At 38.9% G+C, this 20,564-nt stretch overlaps 1 pseudogene; it reads left to right on the forward strand.

Moving 5' to 3' along the window:
* Nucleotides 1-15,918: 15,918 nt before the first annotated feature.
* LOC115968020 lies at nt 15,919-18,170 on the forward strand (annotated as a pseudogene).
* The last annotated feature ends 2,394 nt before the right edge of the window (nt 18,171-20,564 follow it).

A 20,564-nucleotide genomic window follows, 5' to 3' on the forward strand; every position in this document is an offset into this window, starting at 1 on the left:
AGTAAAAAGCTGATGTAACATCTCTTATTAGATGGTGAAAAACATGAATTTTACACCCCATTCTTACCAAATTCAAACTATTTTTATTAATATCCTCAAAGCACTTTTTTTTATTAGCTGAATTTGGAAACTAATATCCTGTTTGGTTGTAAGGGAGACGAAAAGGAAAGAAGGGAGGAAAAAGTAAGGGAAGGGAAAGGGAAGAAGAGAGAGTTGTACATAGAAGGATTGCATTAAACAATTTCTTCAAAAGAAAGGTCTTCTTTGAAAAAATAATGGGGCCATCTGAAGGATTGTGCTAAAAAAATTTATAGAACACAAACTTTTCTCAAAATTATGGGTTGTGAGAAAAGTATGAAACTTCATCAAAAAAGAGGAAAAAAAAAATGAAATATTGGTGAATCAATCAAATTGTGTATTCTCACTTTTTAATAGAAAACTGAAAAATAAAAATGCTTGGGACCATCACAGCACGTATTAATATAGAAAAACTTAATGAAAGAGGTAAAAAAAAAAAATGCTAAATGCAAAGTTAGAGCACCACTTGGTAAGACTCCATATACTCCCACATGAGGTCTCTGCATTTATATATATATATATATATATATATATTGATTTCCACATCCTTTCATCATCGATCATCTATCACTTTATGATCACTAATTTCTTCCCTCTACCAACCCATTTACATTTACAAGTGTAACAGCCTACAACTTAACTAGTTTTAGTTATGCCAACACTAACATATCATATGAGGGAGCTTACCCTGAAAAGTAAGCAATTTAATTCATTAACACCATACTGGCAAAACAGTTGGTGAGTCAAGTCACTTATTTCAGACCCATGCACCCAAGGATGGAACCATGCTAGTTTATGAAATTACCAACTTTTTGAATTACCACAAGCATGATTTGTGTTAAATTTGTATGCAAGGTTAGCTCCTCATGCTAATTTTGGACCAAAAAAAAGGTTGCACACTTTTTGTCATTTTTTGCAAACTTATTTCTCGGCCTTCCTAACGTCGATTTGACTGACTCAAACAAAAATTTACTGAAAAGTCTGCGACACAAATTTCTCTTTGTAGCTTTTGATTTTGAATTTAGCAAGTTATGAGCATAGAAAAATGATATAAAACACAAGTTTTGGTAACAAAATCTCACAATTTCTCCTCTTTTGTCTCTTTGGTTATTCACAGAGCCTAGAACAAAAATATGTCTTTAAGTCACAGTGTTAATAATATATTGCTTGCCAGTTTATTCTCCATAGTTGTTCGGTAAATGGCTGTAATGATGACTAATTACATACATTTAATTCATTTAAATGCGTTATTTTGAGCGTGTACTGTTCTATAGATGACACTGGAAACATATTGAAAATCAATAAATCTAAAAACACAAAAAATTTCATAAAAATTAAGGGGTGATATATTGTGATTATATATTGCTAATAAAAATGATGTCACTAATGGCCTATTAGAGCATTCACATCAAAACATAGCTTTTAACAACTCAAAAATTCACTTTATCTATTTTAATAATTCACTTTAAAATACATCAATATCAAAGGTTCTATTTTAGCATACAACATATTAAAATAATATAAACAACACAATAAAATAATATATCATATACAATAAACACCATAAAAAGAACTAAAAAGAGAAGAGGAGACGTGCCATGCCACAATTTTTTTTCTTTTTTTTTAGTTTAAGTTTCAGCTAGCAGTTTATTGTAGCTGAGAGTAATATTTTTTTTTTAAAATATAACACTTTTGATATAGAGCCTATTTTAGTATTTTAAGTTATAAAATAGCATTTTTGTAGTAACATCTTTGATGTGAATGCTCTTATGAAAGCAATGTTCTAATCAAAACTTGTCAATGTTAAAAATGTTGTATCCTTAACATTATTTTAGAATGAAATAGAATTATTTCGGGTCTTCAGGCGGGTCATCAACTTGTTTTTTATAAAATGGCTAGTGCTATGCATTTTCGTCCTATTTAATTATTTTTGGCATTTATTAAGGCAAAGATGTACAATATTTTTCTTAATACAAATATTATATTCTTTTTTGTGTTCTACTTTGTACTCTATTAATAATAGTATGTCATAACCACCGCACACCTTTGGCGTGATAATCACTTCACAAATATAAGTATTTTGTGGAGTGTAAGATAAGAGTCGGGTTTCAAATCTCTACGAAGAAATTTTACACACATACATATAGATTAAATCATAGTAGAATTTTATCTCAGATAAAAAAAACAAAAACAAAAATCATGGTATATCATGTGTTTATTTTTTACCAATTTAAAGTATGATTATTTTATAAGGAATGTCAAATGAATATGTAACAAGTTATGATTGGTAGAGTATAAAGTGAAACACAAAATATTGAACAAAATATTTGTATTTGTACTTCCTAAGAAGCTATTACATGCGCTAAGAGTATCCACGTTAGTGAAGCAATAAATTTAGTAATAATGCTCCATATAAAGTTATTTTATCTATTTTACATTCTCACATTACAAAACATCTAACATCAGTTGTTTTATTTTAGCATTCAACATAATAAAATAATATAAACAACATAATAAAATAATATATCTACTACAATAAAATAATATATTCACTACAAAGCAATGTGAACACATGAATAAAATAATATATTTAATATAAACACATAATTTAATAAAATAATATAAACAATATAATAAGATAATATATCCACTACAAAGCGGTGTTAACACGTAAATAAAATAATGTAAGGACTGAAATTGGATTGGACCCAAAACAAGATTGGGCGCAAACCCAAGCGGCCCAAACAATAAATTTGTAGAATGTGGACGAAAGAACTAAATCTATTCTAGAAGAAAAACGATTAAATTCGGTAGTTTAAGACTGTTGGACATAAGTAAGATTTAGAAAATCTATCCTCGGAATAACTCAAGGAGTTTGTATTATATTATCTTGTTGAACAATAAAGTTATATAAGAGTCACAGTCCTATTCTTCGATCCTCTCTTATTTTTTCTGATCCTTCTTTTTTCTTTAGTACATCTTTCTATGTTATATATTCCAGTCTTGGTGTCGTCCCTACCACACACGTGTAGGTTAGATCCGGGGAACTCCTTCCTGTCCCATCCAGCACTTCCTAGAACCATCAACTAGTAGCTGTAAGGCTGCTTGATCACTGTTCAGGCGTCACTTTCACATTAATGCGGCTAGAGAGTTGGTTGGGAGTCATTTAATGCGGAGGTAGCAGCTTTTTGAAGATATTTGTTGCCCTTCTCCTTTCTTATCCCTTGTCCGACATCTAACTCTTGATGATGATATAACTTTGAAGTAAGTCCATGATGATTTGGCACTCGTACTGACCTTGGACTCTTGTTGCTAAGATGGCTTTTATCCTCGGACGCTCGTTGGACTTATCTTATACTATCTCTACTCCTCTCTTCACTCTGTTCTTCTTATAATCTTATCTGGACCTCCTCGGATGGTCTAACGTTCTCGGATCGAGCCATAGGCCCAATTAGTACTGCCTTAACAGTACTTCCTGATTAACTAGCCTCCACAATAGCCCCTTAAAATCTTACTTTTCGACTCCTCGAGAGGAAAGGATGATTTTGACGTCCTCAACCCATCTTATTTATGGTCCTACTCTGTATTCTTGACCTTTTATATGTCTTTTTACCTGCTCATGGCACATTCCTGACGCTTTGGCATCCAGAGTGTGCCAGCATTAAATTTTGGCGACGCCCCTGTCCCCCACATTCAACGGTAAGATATAAATCTAACGGTGGAGGATTTTTCTTGTTTTACGAGCGGGAACTTTCCCACTTGTAATTTCTGCGCTACTATAAATAGCTTTTCAAATCAATTCTTTTTCTCACTTTCAACAATCACACAATCCTAGAGCTCATACACTGAACCTCTCTCTGTCTTTCATTTTCTTGTGCATCTATAAATACTAGAATTTGTCCGAGGACCCTTTTTCAAACCTGTAAGTCTTCTTAAAACCTTTTTAGCTTTCATTTTAAACTTGTCAATTTTTCTTCGAAACCTCTTAGGAAAATGGGTAAGTTCCAGTGTTTGGTTAAGTCCAAGGAGGGTATGAGAAGTTTTAGGGCTAAGTATAGGATCCCACCTACAGTAGGCATGAGGTAGGCTGCCCAGGGGGAGTGGATCGGTGCTAGGAAAACTAGAGAAGTGGTTATTCTTATGATTGCCTTCATAGAGGGAGGGATGACCATTCCCATGGGTACCATCACTAGAAATTACCTTAGGTTTTTTAGGTTATCTCCCACACAATGTGCCCCAAATATGTTTAGGGTCTTGGGGAGTATAGAAGTTTTAAACGAGAGAATGAACCTAACCCTAACCCACCACAATGTGAATTGGGTATACAATTTGCACAATTTGAAAGGGCAGGGATATTACCTTAAGTCGAGGCGTCCCGAAGTAAGGCTAATCCAATGCCTTCCCACTTCAAACAAAAATTTAAAGGAGGATTTCCTAATCTTTTCTGGGGAATGGCACAATGGTCTACCCTATCCGATTGAGAAGGGAGAACCAGGTGGGGAAATAGCCGTAGATTCATGAATTTTGGTTTGCATTCCTCTTTCGCTTACCAACATCCTCGTCTCTAACAAAACTTTATTTTAATTCAATGATTTTGCAGACAAACGTACTACTAAGCCCAAGCTCAGCTTAGTTAAAGAAGAGAGCTTAGATAGGATCTTGCAAGCCAAGGTGTACGTGAACGAAGCTGACTGTCAACTCCGAGCAGCCCATCTAATTCTTGGGTACACGCCACTTTCATTCGCATTCCAAGCGCCTAAGTACGTGATTAAGGCTCGCGACCCTCGACTCCACCACATCAACGTTACTTTCGAAGGGTTCATTGTTCTAGAGGGTATCCCACTCCTTCAAGATACTTTCCACACCCAACCCCTTTTTGTGGCCACTCCTTCAATTAAAGCATCCTCATCCCAACTCGTTCTCGAGGAAGAGGAAGAAAGAAAAGAAAAAGAAAAAGAAGAAAGAAGCCCAGAGGAGGTTGTGGACTTGTCAGACCCCTCGGACGAGTTCGAGGTTTTTAACCAAACTCTATCCTCCGAAGACATATCTGACAAAATGGGTGTCCAAAGGAAACCTCAAAGAAGTTTAATGAAGCTGATAGAAAATCAGCCTGGAAAAGGTGCATCGGGGAAATCTACACAGTCTCAAATTCCCCCTCCTCTTCCCAAATCTCCTCCTCCTGCTCCTCATCAACCTCAACCAATCAGACCTAAACATGATGATCCAAAAAGGAAAAGGGAGCGGAGAGGGAAAGATGTGGTTGAGGCTAGAAGAGCCAGTCCAACCCGAGAAGAAGAGGCCTAACAAGCTGCGAAGCAATAAAAGGTCAGCCACACATCACAACGGGGCCTGGAGAGGTCAGACACTCAACCTCCAGAGCCACGAGTCTGGCTCTCAGCACCCATGCACGACGGGGAGCCCCTGAGAGATGATGCATCACTCAGGGACTTCAACGGGGGCATTGGGTGCCACGTTGCCTCGACCGTAGAAAAGGCCTTATTGCTCCCAAAAGATATGTCTGACCTGCGAAGCATTAGGAAAAATGAGGTCTTCCTCAACTGTAAAATATATTTGGGCATGGTAAAATGTTAACCTCATTTTTTTTTTATAATCATTATTTGTAGACATATACTTTTTGTTGGCTATGGTATTAATCCTTTTCTTTTAGGCTGTCCAAGCCACCTTTAGGCTGGAAGAAATTATCAATAACTACTACCAGCAGTTAGAAGATGAGAGGAAAAGACGGATGGCGACTGTGCAAACACTGACCATATCAGGAAATAACATTGTCGAGCTGAAGAAAAACTTGGCCAAGGAGCTGACTCGGCCTTGGATGGTGTGCAAAGACAAGCCGAGGACCAGAGAAAGCGTCTGCGTGAGACAACTGATCACCAGGTAGCAGATGGCAGCACTCAAAAAATAGCTGGAGGAAGCCCAAAGGCTAAAAGACCAAGTTGAGAAGTCCAAGGCTGAAGCTGAGAGGGCAAGGGTTTAGGCTGAGAGGGCAAGGGACGAGGATGAGCAAAAGGGTTATGACCTTGGAGTAGCTGAGACCGAGGAAACCCTTAGGGCAGAGGTCCCAGCTGTGTGTCGCATTTACTACGCCCAAACTTGGGATGAAGCCCTAAACCGGGCTAGGGTTGAGGCTTCATCCAAGTTGAGGAAACCAGAAAATGTGTTTTACCCTTCTGCAATACGAGCCTCGAACCTTCCTTCTACTCAAGATGATGTGGCTTTTACAGCTATTAATCCAAGTAAAGAAGTACAGCCTCAGGATCCTCCTCCTCCCAGCCAGCAAAGGCCAACAAAAGAACCCGGTGCTTCCCAAGAAGTATCCTCAGACAAGGTTGCAGCTGTTCCGAAGGTAGGAGTAGCTTCCCAAGGCTTTCAACAAGACTTGGCTTCAACGGTTATGCCCGCTAAGGGAGCCTCCAAAGATAAGGAGGGACCAACTACCTCGGAGGCAGATAACCCAGCCAACAAAACTTCCAAGCTTCAAATTAAGCTGAAAAAATGAGCTTTCTTTTGTAATGTAATTAAGACTTTTGTAAGGGATTTTGTTCCCCCCTTTTTTTTAGACATATTTTAATGAAGTGTGTATTTTTACCTTTTTGAATTCATTTGAGTTATTGTTTATTTCATTTTTGTTTTATTTGTTTTGTTACTTTGGTTTTGAGGAGTTTTCATTTTGACTGCCCTTTGTTTGTACAAGAGAAAAAAGAAAAACATCGTTCACACATGCTTTTAATTGGCAGTTAAAATGGACAATAACCATTGAATCTGTAACATTACATAGACATATTTTGAATACATATACATCTATTCTAACGAGTTTAACCTTGAGAAAATATCCAAACGTTTGATTAAATAAAGTCAAGTCTAGAGCACCTTAGTATGCTTTAAATGATGCTCATAGGTTTATTGAGGTTTATATCTTTACTAGGTAATCACAAACCCTGTGATCCGAGAATGGGAATTAAGGGTTTACTCCCTTCAAATGCTCAAGTTCGTGTTGAACTAGCATCTTAATAGTACGAGGGTGTATTAATTTTTATTGAACCTGTTTAATACTTCAATAGATGTCATAGGGTATTAATTTCCACTAAGTTCGTGGTTCGAGAAACCTGACATAACTTAGTTTCTGTTTAATACTTCAATAGATGTCATAAGGTATTAATTTTCACTAAGTTTGTGGTCCAAGAAACCTGACATAACTTAGTTTCTATTTAATACTTCAATTGATGAGGAAACACATGACATATGATCGGGATAAATTAAAGGGAAACTAAACAAGACTATTTTTCATTAGTAATAATACCTCTTTAGATTGTTTACATTCCAAGGATGGAGTACAGATTTTCCATCTAGATCTTCCAAATAATAGGCACCTATTCCTGCCACTGAAGTGATCCGATATGGTCCTTCCCATTTAGGCCCCAATTTTCCCCAGGCTAGATTCTTGGTAGTTCCCAAAACTTTCCTCAGTACCAGATCTCCTACAGCCAACGACCTCAGCTTTACATTGGTATCGTAACCTTGCTTGAATTTATGCTGGTAGTAATCTAGTTGGACCATTGCATTCTTCCTTCACTCTTCGATCAAGTCCAGACTCTTTTCCAACAACCCATCATTGTTGCCCGGGGTAAATGCACTAGTTCTCAACGTTGGGAAACTAGTTTCTAGAGGGATTACGACCTCGGCTCCATATGTCATTGAGAAAGGGGTCTCTCCTGTTAACCGTCGAGGCGTTGTTCGATACGTCCAAAAGACATATGGTAATTCCTCCACCCATTTTCCCTTTGCATCGTCTAACCTCTTTGTAAGTCCACTCACTATAACTTTGTTGATAGCTTCAATTTGCCCATTCCCTTGAGGATAGGCCGGAGTGGAATATCTATTCTTTATCCCTAAGTCAGAACAGTATTGCCTGAAAGCTTTACTATCAAACTAAAGGCCATTATCCAAGATAAGGGTGTGGGGAGCACCGAATCGAGTAACAATATTCTTCCAGATAAACCTTTTAACATCTACGCCTCTAATATTAGCCAAAGGTTCAGCTTTGACCCACCTAGTGAAATAATCCGTGCCGACCAGCAGATACTTTTTGTTTTCTAGTACTTTAAGAAAAGGACCTACAATATCTAAGCCCCACTGAGCAAAAAGCCAAGGGCTGGAAAGAGGATTAAGAATTCCTCCAGGTTGGTGGATGTTTGGAGCGAATCTCTGACGTTGGTCACATTTTCTAACATACTCTTACACTTCTTTCTGTATATTTGGCCACCAGTATCCTTGAGTAATTGCGCGGTGAGATAGGGATCTTCCTCCCATGTGACTTCTGCAATTCCTTCATATAGTTCCTCTAGAAGTGAATCTAATATCTCGGGACGTACACAAAGCAGATATGGCCTAGAAAAAGAACGTTTATACAACTTTTTATTCTTGGACAACCAAAACCGAGGAGCTTTCCTTCGTATTTTCTCAGCTTCTGTTTTCTCCTTAGGCAATATATCGCTCTCAAGGAATAGAAGTATGGGGTCCATCTAGCCTGGCCCCAAGTTGACTTGATGGATCTGGAGCAAGTCCTTCCTTGTTGGGCTGGGGGTGCATAAATCCTCAACAATTATCACCCGGGGCAAATTCCGTGCCGAGGAGGTGGCAAGATTTGCCAAGGAATCTGCATGGGTATTCTCACCTCTAGGAATATGTGACAAGTCAAAGGATTCAAATTTCGTTTGTACATGCCTAACTTGACTCAAATATTCTTGCATTCTTGTATCTCGGGCTTCCAGTTCCCCTTTTACCTGGCCGATGATCAGTCTTGAATCTGAGAACACTTCCACTACTTTTCTGCCCATTTTTTGGACCATAGTCATTCCCATTAGCAAAGCTTCATATTCCGCTTCGTTGTTCGTAGCCGAGAATCCCAGCCTCAAGGACTTTTCAATGATGATCTTTTAAGGGGATACCAGAACTAGCCCCACTCCTGCTCCCCGTTGGTTTGCTGCTCCGTCTACATATACTTTCTAGGATAAGGTGTCTTGTGCGGAGTTTAAGCCAACTGATTTTTCATCCATGCCATGTTGCTTCACCTCTTCTTCTTCTGGAAGTTCAGTAAACTCAACTACTAGATCAGTAAGGACCTAGCCCTTCACAGAGGTACGAGGCATATATTTGATGTCGAAAGCCCCCAGAATCATGCCCCATTTAGCAATCCTCCCAGTATAATCTGCACTTCGAAGTATGGACTTGAGCAGTAATTGAGTTAGAACCACCACGGTGAACGCTTGAAAATAATGGGGGAGTTTTCATGTAGCATGCACTACTGCCAAGATAGCCTTTTCTAGTGATAAGTACCGCACCTCGACTTCATGAAGTGACTTACTTACGTAATAGACCAGTCTCTAGATGCCACTGTCTTCTCATATCAGAACAAAACTTACAACATGAGAGGCCACCGCCAAATAGGCAAACAGGACCTCATCTGCCTCAGGACTGGACATGATAGGTTGCCGAGATAAGTACTCTTTCAGCTGTTGAAATGCTACAGTGTATTCTTCAGTCCACTCAAACCCTTTCCACTTATGCAGTAAAAGGAAAAAGGGTTTGCATCTATCAGCTAACCTAGATATAAATCGGTTTAAAGTAACAGTCATCCCTATCAGTTTCTGCACCTCCTTGGGATTCTGAGGTGCTTGTAAGCCATTAATGGCCTTAATCTGATCTAAGTTCACCTCAACTCCCCTGTAAGTCACCATGTATCCCAAGAACTTTCCGGAGCTTACACCAAATGAACACTTTGAAGCATTTAGATGTAGCTTGTGCCTTCTCAGAATTCCAAAAATGCTCATAAGATCTCCCACATGCTCGAACACCACTTTGCTCTTTACAATCATATCATCGATATAGATTTCAATGTTCCTGCCCAATTGTGGTTTGAACATCTTAGTCATCATCCATTGGTAAGTAGACCCTGCGTTTTTCAAACCAAAAGATATTACTTTGTAATGATAGTTTTCAATGGGAGTAACAAAAGCTGTCTTTTCTTGATCATCCAATGCTAACGGTATTTGGTGATATCCTTGGAAGGCATCCAAAAAGCTCATCCGATGATGACCTACTGTTGCATCCACCAACTAGTCTATCCTAGGCATAGGAAAGGGGTCCTTGGGACAAGCCTTATTGAGGTCCGTAAAGTCTACGCACACTCGCCATTTCCCAGTCTTCCTTTTCACCACCACCATGTTAGCTAACCATTGAGGATAAAAAAATTCCTTTATAGCCCCTGCCTGCTTGAACTTGGCCACCTCATTTTTGACAACCTTGGCATGCTCTCTTGACAGACACCAAGGTGGCTGTCTCTTCGGAGTAATGGAAGGATTAACATTGAGATGATGACAGATAAAGCTTGGGTCTATACCCGAGGCTTCATACACGCTCCATGCAAACACATCAACATTTTTTCTGAGGAATTCAACCAATTGCTCCCTCTCCTGCGAAGGCAGTTTAGCCCCAACCTAAAAGAATTTCTCCAAATCATCACCAACGATTACCCTCTCCAGATCTTCACATTTTGGCCCGTCGGCTGGTTCATTTAAGGGTAACGCCGGGGTTTCTAATTGCTATAAACCATTATCAGCAGTGGCCGAGGTCTCCGCCTCTGGCCGATGTTGGATAGCCGCTACCAGGCATTGTCGGGCTGCAGCCTGACTTCCTATTATTTCTAAAACCTGACCTCCGGATGGGTACTTCACCTTCTGGTGTAGAGTAGAGGAGATGGCCCCAAGTGTATAAAGCCAAGGTCTACCCATAATAGCCGTGGAGGGAAAGAAAACATCTACAATGATGAAATCCACTTCCACCACATCCGTATCAGTCTGCACAGGTAATCTGATCTGACCCTTTGGGACAACCACTCTTCCCTCAAAACTCACCAGAGGAGAACTGTAGGCCGTCAAGTTTTCAAGTTTCAGATTTAGCCCCCTATACAAGTTAGGATACATTATGTCAGTAGCACTGCCCTAGTCAATCATCACCATTTTCACATTGTACCCACCAATTCTCAGCACAACAACAAGAGCATCAGTATGGGGCTGTATGGTTCCAACCTTGTCCTCATCTGAAAAACCCAACACTAACAGGATGCCTAACTTAGCTTTCTTGGTTATTGAGCTAGACTCCTCAACTCGAGAACGGGATGTCGACATTACCCTGGATGGATAAGATCTTGTCCTCCCTAGGGTAGTAAAAATAACATTTATTGTACCAAGAGGAAGTTTTGAAGAAGCATCTCCCCGAAGCTCTAAGCCCGCTTGGCTTACCCAACCACTAGAGTGATGTAAGAGTTGCTTCAACTTCCTTTCTCGGACTAACTAGTCCAAATGGTCCCATAAATTTCTGCAATCCTCAGTCGTGTGTCCATGATTTTAATGATAGTGGCAATAAAGGTTCTGGCTGCATCTCATAGGATCTCCTACCATCTTGTTTGGCCATTTAAAGAACGGCTCATTCTTAATCTTCTCTAGTACTTGTTGCACTAGCTCTCGAAACATAGCGTTAATCGCCTGAGTGTTGGTAGATCCTGATTGCCCACTGAAGTCTTTCCGAGGTCAGTTATTATTATACCAGTTCGACCTGAAATCCCTCCTCTCTTGAGGGATCACCTTAGCCTTTCCCTTCCCCTGCAGTTGGTATTCTTCTACTCTTCTGTACTTGTCATTCCGATCCATCAATTGTCGTTGTTGGTTTTTAGACCCCTTAAATAATTGATTAACCCTAGTCAATTAGCGAAGTTGTTACTTAGTCAGATTAACAAATCTAGGTTATCACAATAATAAAGATCAAATCATGCAAATCAGCGGAAAATAAATAACACACGATATGATCACCCAGGAAACCAAACTGGTAAAAACCTGGGGAGGATTTGACCTAGCTATCCTCAAGTAAACTTGAATCTACTATCAGAAAGAATCGAAGTTCATACAAAAGGACTTACAAGCACCCCCGCTCAACTTCCTAATGCTACCAACCAGTAGAACTTACTGACACGACCACGTGCAAGCTTCGAATCCACGGACTCCTTCTTTCTTTGGATTCCACCAGCTACAAGCACCCCCGCTTGTGTATTCTTTAAGCTTTAATGGCAGCAACTGTTTTGATCATCAAGGTTTAGAGAAAGTCTCTTCCTTGAAAACCCTAAGTTTGTGTAAAGGAAAACTCCTATAGATCTCACAAGAGATTTACACAAACCGCAATATGAGCAACCTTAGAGAGCCTTTGGGTACAAAACCCTAAATACAAAAAGAGGCACAAGAGGCACTCTAATCTCTCTAAACAACTACTGAAAAACGTTCTAGGGTTTCCCTTATATATAGGAGAGTTTTACTTGAACCCTAATACGTTTAAGTAGAGTTTGGGCTGAACTGGAACTCTGCAGAAAAGCAATCTGCCCGATGTTCGATCGGTCGAGCCTAAGCTTCGATCGATCGAGCCAGGCTGAAAGCCATACTGCTTTCTGCTTTCCACTCGATTCCAACTTTACATTGACATACAACTTTGAGTTAGTTTTAAACACTTCTAAACACATTGTTTTGATCCTGGTTTGCCAACATTACTCATTAGAGTTCTAAAATACATAAAGTCCTAAACTTTAGAAACTAACAGTCGTAAACTAGTAATAGGCTTACCAGTTAGAGATTTTCTCAAATCATGCTCGGTTGGAAGACCAGCCTTGAAAGTGCTAATGGCCACATCATCGTACTCTCCTTCTATTTCATTAAACATCTCCTAGTATCTATCCGAATATGCCTTCAGAGTCTCACCCTCCCGCATGGACATAGATAATAAAGATCTCAGAGGCCGAGGAACCCTGCTGCAAGTAATAAAGGGAGCACCAAAAGCCTGAGTGAGTTTCTTAAAGGAGTCGATAGAGTTCGCCCTCAAACAGTTGAACCACCTCATCGCCATTGGGCCTAAACTAGATGGGAAGACCTTACACATCAAGGCCTCATCTTTGGAGTAAATAGTCATCCTTTGACTGAAATGGCTGACGATTTCTACCGGGTCTGTCCGACCATTATAAATGGTGAATGTGGGTTGGTGAAATCGCCGAGGAAGGCTCGCGTCCTCTATGTTCCGTGTGAAGGATGATATAGAAACTTGACTCAGTGCCTTGTTCATGGCATCGTTCCCCAAGCCTTTACAAGACGGGCTTTTGTACCTTCATCTACAGTGGTGCTCTTCTCCATAGGAAAAGGTCTTGCTGGGCTCTAGACCTTCGTCTATAACTAGCACCATCTGTCTTTTCAGAGGACGGTTTGGAAATGGACGATAAATGTCTTCGCCGAGCATGATGTAACTCTCTCTTCAACTCGTCAATTTCACGTTGCATGTCTCCATCATTCTTTGCATGGGAAACATGACTCTTCCCTCGAGATTGATTTTTACTGGTATGAGTTGTGTGCACACTTCCCTCATGGCCCCCTCTCCGTTCGTGGCTCCTAAGAAGATTGCCATACTGGGAACCCCTTCATTCTGCTTGATGCAGATCAACATCTATTTGGTGTGGTCCTGCTGCTGCATGGTGTGGACCTACCTCCTCCGTTGTGAACGTCATAACCAAATATCCTTTAGACTAGATCAAGCTCTTCCCACAGACGACGCCAATTGTAAGGACTGAAATTGGATTGGACCCAAAACAGGATTGGGCGCAAACCCAAGCGACCCAAACAATAAATTTGTAAAGCGTGGACGAAAGAACTAAATCTATTCTAGAAGAAAAACGATTAAATTCGGTAGTTTAAGACTATTGAACACCAGTAAGATTTAGAAAATCTATCCTCAAAATAACTCAAGGAGTTTGTATTATGTTGTCTTGTTGAACAATAAAGTTATATAAGAGTCACAGACCTGTTCTTCGATCCTCTCTTATTTTTTCTGATCCTTATTTTTTCTGATCTTTCTTTTTTCTTTAGTACATATTTCCATGTTATATATTCCAGTCTTGGTGTCGCCCTTACCACACACGTGTAGGTTAGATTCAGGGAACTCCTTCCTATCCCATCCAGCACTTCTCAGAACCATCAACTAGTAGCTGTAAGGCTGCTTGATCATTGTTCAGGCATCACTTCCACATTAATGCGGCCAAAGAGTTGGTTGGGAGTTATTTAATGCGGAGGTAGCAATTTTTTGAAGATATTTGTTGGCCTTCTCCTTTCTTATCCCTTATCCGACGTCTAACTCTTAGTGATGATGTAACTTTGAAGTAAGTCCATGATGATTTGGCACTCGTACTGACCTCGGATTCTTGTTGCCAAGATGGTTTTTATCCTCGAATGCTCGTTGGACTTATCTCATACTATCTCTATTCCTCTCTTCACTCTGTTCTTCTTATAATCTTATATGGACCTCCTCGAATGGTCTAACGTCCTTGGTTCAGGCCATAGGCCCAGTTAGTACTGCCTTAACAGTACTTCCTGATTAACTGGCCCCCACAAATAATATTTGTTGTGATGAGGAATAAAAATAATATATTTAGTATAAAGTAGTGTGAACATGAAATTTAATTATATATACTTGCATAGGATGCATGTCAAATAGGGGTGTGCAAAAAACCAACGAACCGAAAAAACCGCTTCAAACTGACCGAACCGTTGCAAAAATCTTGGTTCGGTTTCAGTTCGGTTCGGTTTTATTACATAAAGAACTGAAAATTTCGGTTTGGTTTTCGGTTGCAGATTTGAATGCACTGAATCGAAATATATTATTATATAATTATATTATATTTAAATTAAAATATATATAGTATAAAGTTTGTAACGTGGGCATGGGCTTGGCCTTGCCAAAATTACTCAAGCCCACTGCCCTTTTTTTTTTTTTTGTGGAAAGAAGCCCACTGCCCATTGGATAATCTAGATTAACTAACTAAAATTAAACTAATTAACTTAAATTAATTAAGTTAAACAGAAATTAATTGAAAATAAAGGAAATAAAAATCCTACCCTTACCCTACCTACCCCACTTTCACTTGCACGCCCTCTGAGTTATCTCCTCCATCTCCCTCACGCCTCCATCTCCCTCATCTGCCTCACACCTCTACTGCCGCCTCCATCTCCCTCATCTGCCTCGCGCCCCTGTTGTCGCCTCCATCTGCCTCACGCCTCCATCTCCCTCACGCCTCACGCCTCTGCTGCCACCTCCACATGCCGACCTTCACACGCCGGCCTCCCCACATGGCTTGATCTTTTCATTCTCACGATGACCTTCTCTAGTCTCTTTTTAATTTCTTGATAACCCTCTCTCTTTTTTGTATTTTGGATTTTGTTTAATACTGAATCAATGCTATTTTTTGTGAATATGATGTTGAGTTGTTATTTTCTTTTTGTGACTGTGATGTTGACTTAGAGTTTTGGAAAAATAGATAGCCGCATGTGCTTAACCGAAAACCAACCGAAACAGATAGAAACCGAATACCACCGAAACTTATTGATTTCCAATTATTTCGGTCGGTTTCGGTTGAGAATTTCACAAACCGAAAATTTCGGTTTCAGTTGGCCAAAACTAAAAAAACCAACCGAACCGAACCGATTACACCCATTGTCAAATTTTTCCATATTTTCCTTCTTTTTCTTTTTTTCTTTTTTTTTTTTTTTCCTTTCATTTACAGTTTTACTGTTTAACGGAATGAGTACTAATTTAGACTGCATTTTTTAACGTGGCAACAAGCTGCCTGGGATGCACCTTTTTTTTTTAATTTTTTTAAAACCAACAAGCACTTGTTTTAGATAAACAACGTGTTCCTGCAAGGGAGTTTTTTGTCTTTTTAACTGGGAACGTTGACTGACTTTTTTTTTACTTTGATTTATAGTACAACTGTAATATCTATCCCAATTCCCAACCACACCTCAAAGTTCCAACCATGGCTGTTTACAACCTCACGATCAAACATTTCCGATTTCCACAGCTTTTAATCCCCTTTTCTCTATTTATGATCACCAATTTCTTCTCTATACTAACCCCATTTACAAGTGCTGTATCCTTCAACTTCACTAGTTTTGATTCTCCAGACCCTAACATATTATATGAGCAAGCTTTCGCTGATGAAGACCAAGTCATTCAACTCACGGGCAGCAAGATGAAAGGATGGATTGATGGTCGAGCCACGTATTCCAGACCCATGCACCTGTGGGACAAGGACTCCAGAAACCTCACAGATTTCTCTACCCAGTTTTCCTTTGTTATTGATTCGCAGTATCAACCTTACTATGCAGACGGGCTGACCTTCTTCCTTGCAGCTAACGGTTCCAAAATTTTTAAGGCTGCTTTTGCTGGCTATCTGGGTCTCTTTAAACCAGATTTAAAGCCAGCTGAAAATCCTTTTGTTGCAGTGGAATTTGATATCTGCAGCTATAACCAATGGGATCCGCCTGGGGAGCATGTAGGTATTGATATCAACTCCATGAAATCTGTTGCTTATGAGCCATTGTTATTGAGTAATATTTCTATAATGGTAGGGAAAACAAATGAAGCTTGGATTAGTTACAATTCAAGCTCAAAAAATTTGAGTGTTGTCTTTACTGGTTACAATGTTACTGTGAATCAGTCGCTTTCTTATATTGTTGATTTGAGAAATGTCCTACCCGAATGGGTTACTTTTGGATTCTCTGCCGCAGCAGGAGGTGCTTCTGCTATACATACTATTAAATCTTGGGATTTTAGTTCAAGTTTGGAAATTGATAATAACAATACCATCCCTAAAGGACCCTCTAAGAAAAGGAACACATTCATGTTAAGGTTAGTTGTGGGGTTCATTGCGGGGGGATTTATTTTGGTTGGTGGGTTGACCATGGTTCTGTTTGCCTTGTGGAAGAGGAATCGGAGGGCTTACGAAGATGATCGTGCCCTTGATGAAAAGTTTAAAAGGGAAATAGGACCTAGGAGGTTTACATACGATGAATTGGCTCGTGCGACAAATGATTTCAACGACAAAGAAAAACTAGGCCAAGGAGGATTTGATGGAGTTTACAGGGGATTCTTAAGAGACTTTAACTCCATTGTTGCTGTTAAACGGGTATCAAAAGGGTCTACACAAGGGATAAGGGAGTCTGTAACAGAAGTAAAAATTATCAGTCAATTGAGACACAAGAATTTGGTATAACTCATTGGATGTTGCCATGAAAGTAGTACAGGACAACTATTACTTGTTTATGATTTCATGCCCAATGGAAGCTTAAATTCACATCTTTATAAAGAAGATACCTTACTAGTGTGGGAAGTGAGGTACAAAATTGTACAACACTTGGCCTCAGCCTTGCTTTACTTGCATGAAGGATGGAATCATTATGTGTTGCATAAAGATATAAAACCAAGTAATATTATGCTTGATTCAAATTTCAATGCCAAACCTAGGGATTTTGGATTAGCTAGGCTCGTGGACCATGCTAGTGCATTACGAACTACTGATTTGGCAGGTACCAAAGGCTATATGGACCCAGGATGTGTCACAACCCGAAGGGCTAGTAAGGAATCAGATATCTATGGTTTTGGAATTGTTGCATTGGAATTAGCCTATGGAAGAAAACCAATCAACCACAAGGCCCCAGAAGATCAAGTAGTCATGTTGGAGTAGGTTCAGGAGCTCCATGGAAGAGGAGTACTTCTTGACGCAGCTAACCGAAGGTTGGGTGGACAGTTTGATGAGCAGCAAATGAATTGTTTGTTGATTGTAGGGCTTTGGTGTGCTCACTCCGAATATGATCATAGGCCTTCAATAAAAGAAGCAATTCAAGTGCTCAATTTTGAAGCTCCATTGCCTCTTCTCCAATTTGATATCCCCAGGTCATCACATCATACTCCAACAATGAATGATACTAATTCTACCAGATGGGATGACAACTCCAATTCCTCATACTTTAAAGCACACTTTGCTGCTTATTTACCTGCATTGCTTTTGTTGTTAGAAGTTGAACTTGTTTTAATTGAACTTTCATTTAAAGTAAGAATGTTAAATATATGTTGAATGAGTGTGGAATAAATGTAAGGAGTTTATTTTGTTTTGTGTAATAAATGAAATTGAATTTAGAATTATTTTTTTTTAATTATATATACTTATGCATTGCACAGAACTTATGAAACCACATTTAATTGACTATGACATGAACACGTCATTTTTTTATTGTTGGTTGTAGCCTTACCAAATTTGTAGTCAGACTTTGTTCATTTTAGACATGTTGCCACATTGATTTTAACTTTCCTTTAAAGGGTACGTAGTATAGGTGAAAAATTAAGCAATTAAACTATGTGTACTTCTTTAAAGAATAAAGAGTAACTATTAAGTCAGACAAGCACAAATTCAATGGCCAAAATCAATCACCCTTAACCAAGCTTGGCTGCCCAAATCAGCCATCCAATGCCCAAGCTTGGCTACCCATCACTAAGATCATGAGCCACCAAACACCTTGGCAACCAAGACAACTTGGCAGAGAGAGAGAGAACATAAATTAAAGGTTAAAAAAATCATTTGGAAAGCTAAACTATTGACATTACTGTTGGAATTATAGCTATAGAGTTTTTGTGATTTGGAAAATTACAATAAATAGTACTTTAAAGTATAAAGTTCTTGATTAATAGCATGAATCCTCTAAATTTCAGCTTTTTCTGAAAGAATATAAAAATTAAAAGCTCTTGGCTTATACAAACTCTTTTTCTTTTTTTCTTTTTTTCAATAAAGAGCTTTATAGCTCTTAAAGCTCTTTTCTGGTTGTGCGTATATGATGGTCCATACTCTGTAGGACTCTGGAGTCGTATAACTCTACTTCATATGTTTGACAGACGAATTAAGATTTGAAATAGAGTATATGGACCATACTTACTTGATAAGGCAAATTGCCAAGAATAGTCTTTGCAATTGCATAACCAAATGGGAAATCTTTCAAGACTTGCTCTATGTTAATAGGTGCCCCTTGCAACTTATCTCCATTTTCATCTGATACATGGATTGTTACCGCACACTTCCTTTACTAGAAAACAAATTAGAGACGCCCTTAGAATATTGTTAAGAATATTTTTAAGATAATAGCAATGCTAGAGTTACTCCAAATTTCACTATAAAATCCTTATAAATTTATGTGTCGATTTTTATACACAACAAAAAATATACTTAAGAAATATATTTATTATGTTATTTATGTGGCACCAATCACATTGACAAGTCAATTTATAATTGTGGTGGCCAGTCGATCAACAGACCCGTTAAGGTCAAGATAATTGGGCCTATGGCCCATCCGAGGATGCAAATTTGTCCGAGGAGGCCCAGGTCAGGTCGAAAGGGTAACTACAGAGGGGAGGTAGCCAATAACCACGGAAGTGAGTTCTGTACTCTTCCGAGGACACCATACTCCTCGGCATTATGCGTCCAAGGACGATCAGAACGCCGTCTTGTTACAATCGAACCTCGGAGATATGTCGCCACTGAAGATGGGATAAGAGACCAAGGGTAAGAAAGAAAAGGCAAACAAATATCTATGACTACAACTGTCTCCGCATTAATTGTCTTTCAACCAACTCTCTGGCCGCATTAATGTGGAGGTGATACCTGAACAGTAATGAGGCAGCTATAAGGAAGTTTCAGGAGGTGCTAGAAGGGACAGAAAGAAATTCCCCGAACCCAAGCTACACATGTGCGGTGAAGATGAAACGAAGGGGACGGTATATAATGCAAAAGAACAACTTACGAAAAGGAGAGAGAAAAAGAAGACAAAAAAAGAAAGAGAGAACCTAGAACATCGAACGCTCCAAAAAGAGACTGAGACGGACCTTAGTTGAAATCCATTCATTGCATGGCGAACCGTTTTTCTCTTAAAGAGTTAATCTAGCCCTTACATACCCACACTCTACAAATCATATTGTTTGGGCCATTTACGTACAAACCCAATATTCGTTGGGGTTGTTGCAAATCGTGTCCATACAATAATAATTTTAATATTTTCATTAAGATACTATATTTTGATCATTCACATCGTTAAATCATTTTATAACAGTATAGTAAATGTACCATGCTATTAATGGAAACTGAATTCAAGTCTTAAGATATTGCCTTTAGTATGGAAAGAAAACTCCCTCCTCTTTTGTCTCCTAAGTTATCAACGGAGCCTAGAACAGAGTTGTTTCTTGTACTTAGTACTCACAGTGTTAATAATATGTTGCTGATTTATTCTCCATTGCTGCTCAATAAATGGTTGTACCGAAGCGCTTGTAATTTCTATATTAATTTGCTTGTTGTTGGAATTCTATACAACCAAACAAACAAACTTAAGTCTGATAAGTACTAGTTTCATACATTTGAATTCTTAATTTTGCACCAATACTATTGTTCTATAGATGAGACATAAGCAATGTGTTACTGGCAATATCTTGGAAATCAATAAAAATAGAAACACAAAATTTTCATAACAATTGAGGTGGCATGCTATGATTGGCACTAATAAAATTGA

The sequence above is a fragment of the Quercus lobata genome, chromosome 11 (assembly GCF_001633185.2).
Source record: "Quercus lobata isolate SW786 chromosome 11, ValleyOak3.0 Primary Assembly, whole genome shotgun sequence".
Classification (NCBI taxonomy): Eukaryota; Viridiplantae; Streptophyta; class Magnoliopsida; order Fagales; family Fagaceae; genus Quercus; species Quercus lobata.